The sequence below is a fragment of the Cavia porcellus genome, unplaced genomic scaffold, assembly GCF_034190915.1.
Source record: "Cavia porcellus strain 051 isolate PalLab524CR breed Dunkin Hartley unplaced genomic scaffold, mCavPor4.1 scaffold_16, whole genome shotgun sequence".
Lineage (NCBI taxonomy): Eukaryota > Metazoa > Chordata > Mammalia > Rodentia > Caviidae > Cavia > Cavia porcellus.
This window is the reverse complement of record NW_026947499.1, coordinates 63,067,466-63,075,692: the sequence shown is the minus strand read 5'-3', so window position 1 is coordinate 63,075,692 and position 8,227 is coordinate 63,067,466.

The following is an 8,227-nucleotide window of genomic DNA, read 5'->3' as shown; positions in this document are numbered from 1 at the left end:
CTCATTATAAGTTGCTGGTAATTTTAACATACCTCATCCATTTTACAGTAGCTTTTAAAAGGGAAAAAAATTTTCTTGATAAGCAATGAAGAATGATGAAAATAATACCATGAGAAACAAACTAGATCAATTAAATTTAAAGCTTTTTCTTAAAAAAAAATGAATATGTGTGTCTAAAAATATCTTGGTTAAATACATCTAGGATCAATTGATTTGTTTACAAGATAATATTATTCACTTCATTTTCAAAAATCTCCAGGATATGAGTAGTTTATATATATGGTTGGAGATTCTGTAAATTTCTGCTACCAAATTTTAAAAAACTATGTTTTTGTGAAAAAGCCTTAAAAGTTGCTATCAGAGGTTTCTTTCTTTCTTTCTTTCTTTCTTTCTTTCTTTCTTTCTTTCTTTCTTTTTTGTGTTTTTCGTTTTTATCGGTACCAGGGATCAAACTCATGACTGCCTGCTTGCAAGGCAGGCATTTATGCTGCTGAGCTAAATCCCCAGCCCCCGCTATCTGAGGTTTCTAGCAGGAAGTCTATGCAAAGCAATTGACAATATAAAATGCATTTTATTGCCACTTTCAGGACTTTCAAAGAGACAGAATTGACTGAGTTTGAAATGAGCATAAATTTCCAAGTTTAAAACATCCGAATGACACAGTTCTATAAAAATTAAAACTATGTACTCTGAGGATACTGATAATTGAGATGGCAGGGTCATTAATAAACCAATAGTGATTTTAACTAGCCATGTACCTGGTGTTTGTGTACCCTTGCTTTTCTTCCTGTATCAATTAATCTGATTAAGAATCTTTACGTGATCTCTTGTTCAGAGTTACCGCAGGATTGAGAGATTATTCTAGAATCTATCATTCAGTTGAATTCCATAGTCCATCTAAAATAGGTGTTCTATGTCAAAAATACATATTTATCTTCTTCTGCCATGTTTTTGGTTTTATAATAATTGTGTCATGATATGCTACCTTATGGTAAGCAAAGTTTCATTACATAAAGATATTTAATTTTTAAATAGTAATTGAATACTTTGTCTTATCAGGACTCTAGTAAAAAAGCAGCACCGAGTATTGTAGTATGACACTAACAGGTCAGATTCTTTGAGCTTAAATTTCAGAGATGGATCTTAAAATAGTTACATCATGCTAAGATATTGCAGCTTGTTATTGCCACCTATGTCACCAACTACCCACCATTGTTTAAAGGAAGCCACATGCAAACATAACCCTGATGTGACATCTTTGTTATTATTGTTATTGTGGTCCATAAATTAATAGAACCCATTAAAATCACTCTCTACAATCATATACTACTTTTAAGATTATAGTTACTGTCATTAAATTTGTTTATTTTGGAATCTTGACACTGTGTATCAATATTAATTACACTGATAATTTATTTTCATGGAGAAAAATATTTTACCCAACCCATGGATATAATGGACAAATGTAAATAGTGATTTAAGTTAATACATTTAGAAAATGTATATAAAGGATGATGTTTTATCAAAAACACTTAGTAGAAACATTTAGAACTGTCAGCTATATTTATTGTATTTCATAATTGTCATGTCAAACACATGTCCACATATTATTAATGCATTAAGTGCCTCAGCAAACTAAGACAGTTATCTTCTTATTGAATTTTTTTGGCATTTTACTGACTGCTGCTTTTAAAACAATACTTTGTTATGTATACATTATTTAATTTTTGCATTGAAGAAATCAAAATGGGAAACTATTGAAGTGAAAACTAAGTATAACTGGAACCTTGGTCATGGCATGAAAAATAAAAATTATGAAACAGTGATGAAAGCTTTTTGAAAGAATGAGTTTATTGTTACTATTCTTCTCCAAAGAAGTACTCACAACTATCAAAAATTAAGTGTAAGAAAACTTTAGATAAAAAGATAGTATTTACCAGACAAATCCATGCATCGACAGAGAAGTGATTTTCATTAAGACACGAAGACTACACAATTGAAAAGGCAGAGTCTTTTCAATAAGCAATGCTGGAAAAACTATCTGAATGCAAAAAAGAAATGAATTAGAACTTGTCTTACACCATACACAAAAATCAACTCAAAATGATTAATGATTTAAATATAAGATCTGATGTTGTAAAACTCACAAAAGAAAACATAAGAGTCTGGAGGAATAACTAGCTCAAAGGTAAGAGTGCACCTTTAGTAGTAGAAAGCTTTTTGCAATGATGTTTTTGGATATGACACTGAAAGCACAGGCAACAAAAACAAAAATAAAAGTGAAATTACATCAAACTAGAAAGTTTATGTGAAATAAATGAAACAATTTTTAAACTGAAAAAGCTCACAGAATTGGAGAAAATAGTAGTAAATCACATGCCCAATAAGAGTTAGTATTCAAAATGTATAAAGAACTCATATGATTCATGCAGCAATTTATATAACCCAATGCGTAAATGGGCGAACTACCAGAAAAGACATTTTTCCAAAGAAGACATACAAATAGTCAAGAGACATGTGAAAATATCACTAATCTCTAGGAAAATGTAAATCAAAACCTTATTTCTGTTAGGATGGCTACAATAAAAAAGTCAGAAGACAGGAAGCATCGGCAAAGATATGAAGAAAAAGGAAGCATTTTCCTTTTATGTTATTTGTGGAAATGTAAAATTAACATAGCCATTGTGGAAACAGTATAGAGGTTCCTCAAAACATTAAAAATAGAACTTCTATGTGGCCCAGCAATCCTGTTTCTGGGTACATAGCCAAAGGAAATAAAATCACTTTCAAAGAGCTATCTGATTCTCATATTCACTGCGGTATTATTCACAACAGAGAAGATATGGAAACAACCCGTGAGTTTGTCAATAGATGAATGGATAAAGAAAAGGTAAATATACACAGACGCACGCACACACACAGGAGAGGGAGAGAGGCAGAGAATGAGAGAAGGAGAGACGGAGGGACAGAAGGACAGAGGGAGAGACGGAGAGAGAGGGAGAGAGACAGAATTATGCCATGTGCAACCATAGGGATGAATCTGGAAGATATTATGTTGAATGAAATAAGCCAGACACAGACAAATATTAAATGGTCTTACTTATCTAAAAAATTGAACTCATAGAAACAGAGTAAAAGGGTTGTTATCTAGAGATAAAAAGTGGGGAAATGAGTAGAAAGATGTTGGTCAAAGGATATAAATTTGCATTTATAAAATGAATTAAGCTGGGTGTCCTGGTGTACACCTGTAATCCCAGAACTTGAGAAGCTGAGGCATGACGATTGTTGCAAGTTTGAGACCAGCCTAGTATACAAAGTGAGCTCATGAATTGCATAGCAAGACCCTGTCACAAAAAGATACACACACACACACACACACACACACACACAGACACACACGCATGCACACACACACACACATACACACAAAGAATTAGTTCTAGAGGGCTGATGTATAACATGGTGACTATGGTAATAACAATGTACGGTATACCTGAAATTTGCTTAGAGAATAGATCCCACAGAATAGATACAAAGAGTAAATGTGTGAGATTAATAGATATACTAATTCAGGGCTGGGAACATAGCTCAGCAGCCCAAGCATCCACCTGGCAAATATGCAAGATACTGAATTTGATTCCCAACCCTGGTTCCCAGTATATATATATATATATATATATATATATATATATAAAATATCAACTGTTGAGATGATATATACATATATCAAACCATCCCACTGTATGCCTTGAATAACATATAAACTTCATAAATTATACCTTAATAGAGCTGAGAAAAGATAGTGCTTAATAAGAACTGTTCAAAGATAAGAAAGTAGACTCCATCATGAACATGTTTTAGAGATTCTTATCTGTTACAAATGACAGAAATTCTCCCCTCATATGAGTCATGACAGAGTAAATTGTTATAGAATGATTAATACGGTAAGTCTATATTTGAAGTCTGATGTTGGTCTAGAAAAAGAAAGATAGCCAAGAAATGGTCTACTGTGAGAAAGAGTAATGCAATTCTTTCAAAAAGCATTCAAATCCTGATATACAGTATAATTAATCTTATCAATTTGGGCTTCATTATTTAGCATAAACAGCTAGTAAACTAATGCCTGATGTTTTCATGCTTCCTCTTGAAAAGCTGACTGTGTGAATGGACAACTTTGTCTTATTTGTTTTCATTGTCAACTCCTTAGAAATATTTCAGTCTTAAACAAAGTCTTTAAGTGGACTTTTACTTTCTCATACAAGAAAAAGTAAAAACCAGGCACAAGATAGCTATGTATTATAAGCTACCCAAAGAAGTGATTAGCCTCATAACACAACATCAGCTATAATTTGAAATATGGCAAGATATTATTGAGCCAAAAGTCCAGTCTGAAGCCTGAAGTGCATATCTGAAGTCCTAAGTTAGCTTTAAATATTAACTTTATGTGGATTCCATCATGCAATACTTTGACGATTTGTCTGGTTATTGTGCTTCTGTACACTGCAAGAAAACTACATGGAGCAGGATTAGCACTTTAGGGACTTAGAACCCCTCTTCAAGTTATCACTATATTCGGATCTTAAATGTCCTTGTAAGGTCCATGTGCTAAATGCTTGATCCTTAAGGTGGCATTTGAGAGAAGGGAGAACTTTCATAAATGGGGCTTGTGAAACGTCCTTGGGTCATTAGGCATGTTCCCTTGATGTTAACTGTGGGACCTTGGCCTTCTCTTTTCTTTTTTGCCTCCCAGCTGTTGAGATGATATTTTGCTCTGTTATTCACTACCACCATGATGTGATGCCTTGTCATGGGTTCAAAAACATCAGAGTACCTTCAAAACAGTTAATATTAATATCTTTAATTACACAAGTTCATTATCTCAGATATTGCAGAAAAACAATGTGAAGCTGATTAATGTAATTACCAAATAAAAGCTATAGGTCACAAGTACAGAAAAAAGAACACATGTAGAAATAGTTGTAAACACCTTTAAATGTTTGTACTGTGCAAAGTAAGCATTGTGTGTGCTATGGAGCTGACCTCAGCCCAACCTTTCCCTGTCACTGAAGCCTGTATAGCTTCTATGATATGATATTCTTACCTAGAAGTAGGTTAGAATAGCAGAGAGGAACTTTGTCACCCTATAGCAAAACCCAGAAGGATACATACCAGCTCACAAAAGGAATGAACAAGCCCAAGCTACTAGATAGTATATTGAACTGAAAGCCTACAAAAAAGCCAAATCAAGATTTACGTAACGTTCAAATTTTAGAACTTGATTTTATAGTACTTTTGATACATAAGCATATGCTTTACACAATAAAATATAGAAAAATTCTATTTTTCTTCTTTTAAATGTTTAAAAAATACATGTCTTTATGACATTCCAACTCACTCTGGTGGCAGAAAAAGAAGACACAAAAGAGAATATGGCTAGTTTCCAAGCTTTTCTGCAGAGAATAGTATAGTGGTGAAGAAGAATTAGGCACCGCAGTTAAGTCTCTTGCTTAGATTCTTAACAATTAGAGAACGCATTCATCACACAGTCTTACTGTCAAATTGATCCCACTAGCTTACACTGAAGATCTTTTATGAAGCTGATGAGTGAAAATTATGAGTCAAGCGCTGAGCTAAATAAAACAGTAGAAATCTTTCTACTCTTCCTTGAAGAAATTCACATTCTAATGTCAAAGTTTTAAAGTATTACTAAGAAAAAATATGTACAACATAAGAGTCATGAGCTGGTCAGATTTTGGTAAGATAAATGCTGAAGAACAGACTTGTGCTTCCAGCCAAGACAAAATAACAGGGATTGCATTTACTCTTCTGTCTGAAATAAATAAAAGCCAAGTCAAACATATGAAGCATTGGTTTTCAAGAAAGTAGACATCAGGCAATGAATGACAGTGATTCTAATAAACCAGAAAAAAAGAGAGAAGTACCAAAATTGTTCTAACTTATTGCCAAGAGATATAAGAGACAGTTTCCAGGCTGCTGCAGAACAGAGGAATTCAAATTGAGACTGGCATACTCTCTGAGTTTAGAATGAACTGAATGGGCAGCTAGGGCTGCCGGGTTCCTAGAGCATGGAACTGAATGAAAGGGGTTCCCACACACACACTGACAATGCCCACTCACGAACAAAACCTTCCAACTCCTTCAGTGAGACCAGTTTCAACTCAGATGCAAAAGCTAATCTAAGGTTTTACAGGAAGAAAACTACAGAATGATATATTTTTAAGAAACAAATTTGGAATTTTTCTTAACAAGTTTTTAGCAATTTCAACTAAAAAGTAGATTTTAAATGGATTTTTCCAGAAATGCAAGGTTGGTTTAATACGCAAAAACCTATCAATGTAATTCACCTCATTAATAGACTAAAAGGAAACCATGTGATCACCTTACAAGGTATAAAAAAGCATTCAATAAAATGCTTCCTGATAACACTCTGATCAAATTAGAAAGTAAAGAAAACATCCTTGATTTGATAAAGAACATTTACACAATCCCACAATACACATCAGATTCAATGGTGAAAGATGGAATATATCTTTCCTAATGTCAACAAAAAGGCAAGTATGTCTGCTCTCATTGTTTTTTATTCAATATGTCATTGGAGCTTAAAGTAAGAAAAAGAAATAAAAATCACATAGATCAGAAAGAAAAAATAATCTTGCTTTTGTAAACATGTTTATCCTATGTGGAACATTTTGTGGCATCACAAAAAAAAATCAAAAAAAGCTCCCGGCACAAACACCTGCCTGGCATGTACAAAGTCATGAGTTCTAGATTGGGTATCAAAAAAAAAAAAAAAAAAGCTATTGGAACTACTATAGTTTAGCAAGTTTGAAGCATACAAGATCAGTATACAAAATTCCATTGTTTTTCTATGTACTAGCAATTAACAAGTGGAAATTTATTTATTTTAGAAAGAAACAAAAGCAATTTGGTGGTGGTGTGAGAATGGATAAGACCATAGAGATCATGTATCACAAGCATTTCTACAGAAAAGAAAAGAAAAGTTCATATTAAATAATATGAAGCCAGTCATGGTGGTGCATGGCTGTAATCCCTGTACTTTAGAGGCTCAGGCAGGAGGATCATTGTGAGTTTGAGATCAGCCTACAAAGTGAACTCAAGGCCATCTGACCTGCATAGTGAGACCATGTCTCAAAAACACAGAAAAAAAAAGTAACATAATAGATTAAAAATTCCAAAAATTAAATTGCCCCACAAATTTAGAACTATTATTTCTGTTTTTTTTTTTTTTTGTACCAGGGATCGAACTCACAACCTTGCATTTGTCAGGCAAATGCTTACATTGCTGAGCTAAAACCCCAGCCTCTCTGACTCTTGATAACTAATAAAACAGGTCATCCTATAAAACTCACAAAATGACTTTTTTCTTTTGCATTCAATACTAATATATATAAAATCTACAATGATTTGAAATTAGTTGCCATGACTGGCACCATAAACTTAAAGTCATTTTTCCTATTTCTATAAATTCTAATTTAAAGGAAATTAGTCAGTTCAATCACACTAATATTGTTTAATCCTGATAAGAATATTGAACTTTTATATAAATGTAGACAGAAAATGTCTGAATTAATGATTGAGTAAAATATTAGCCATTCTTAGCAAATATTTAATTGTTCTTCATGCTTGTTAATCAAAACAATTGGTCAATCTATTATAGTCAAATTGTCATTTAGGTCAAAGTTCTCTTTCCAAGAGACTGATAATGGGTGTAGGAGGCCCATGGAATTCTTGAAATTGTAAAAAGTCTGTGCAAGATCATTTTTTTTTCTAAGAGGGATAAAACTTTCATTGGCTTCTCCGAAGCGCTGTTACTTGAGTGAGTTTAAGAATCACTGAGCTAGTTTTGTTTTGTTATCTTTCTTTTGCTCTATTCAATACTCTCAATTGGTTTTATAATGTTGTTTTTGGTTTGATTTCGCTATACTCAAATGACTGGACAACTATTGTGAAGATAATGAGATATACCATAGTATCTATTGCTACCTTCCCAGTATCCTGCTGTGAAGTTCTGTACCAATTTCACTGCATTGTCTCGATTGGCTTTGTTCTGTTGTATTTTTACTACTTTCAAAATAAACTTAAAAATTTTTTTAATTAAAAAAGAATCACTGAGCCAGAGACAGGTTGTCACAGTATTTTAAAAATATATTTCTTCTAAGGGTATTCTACTCCAAACAATATTGAT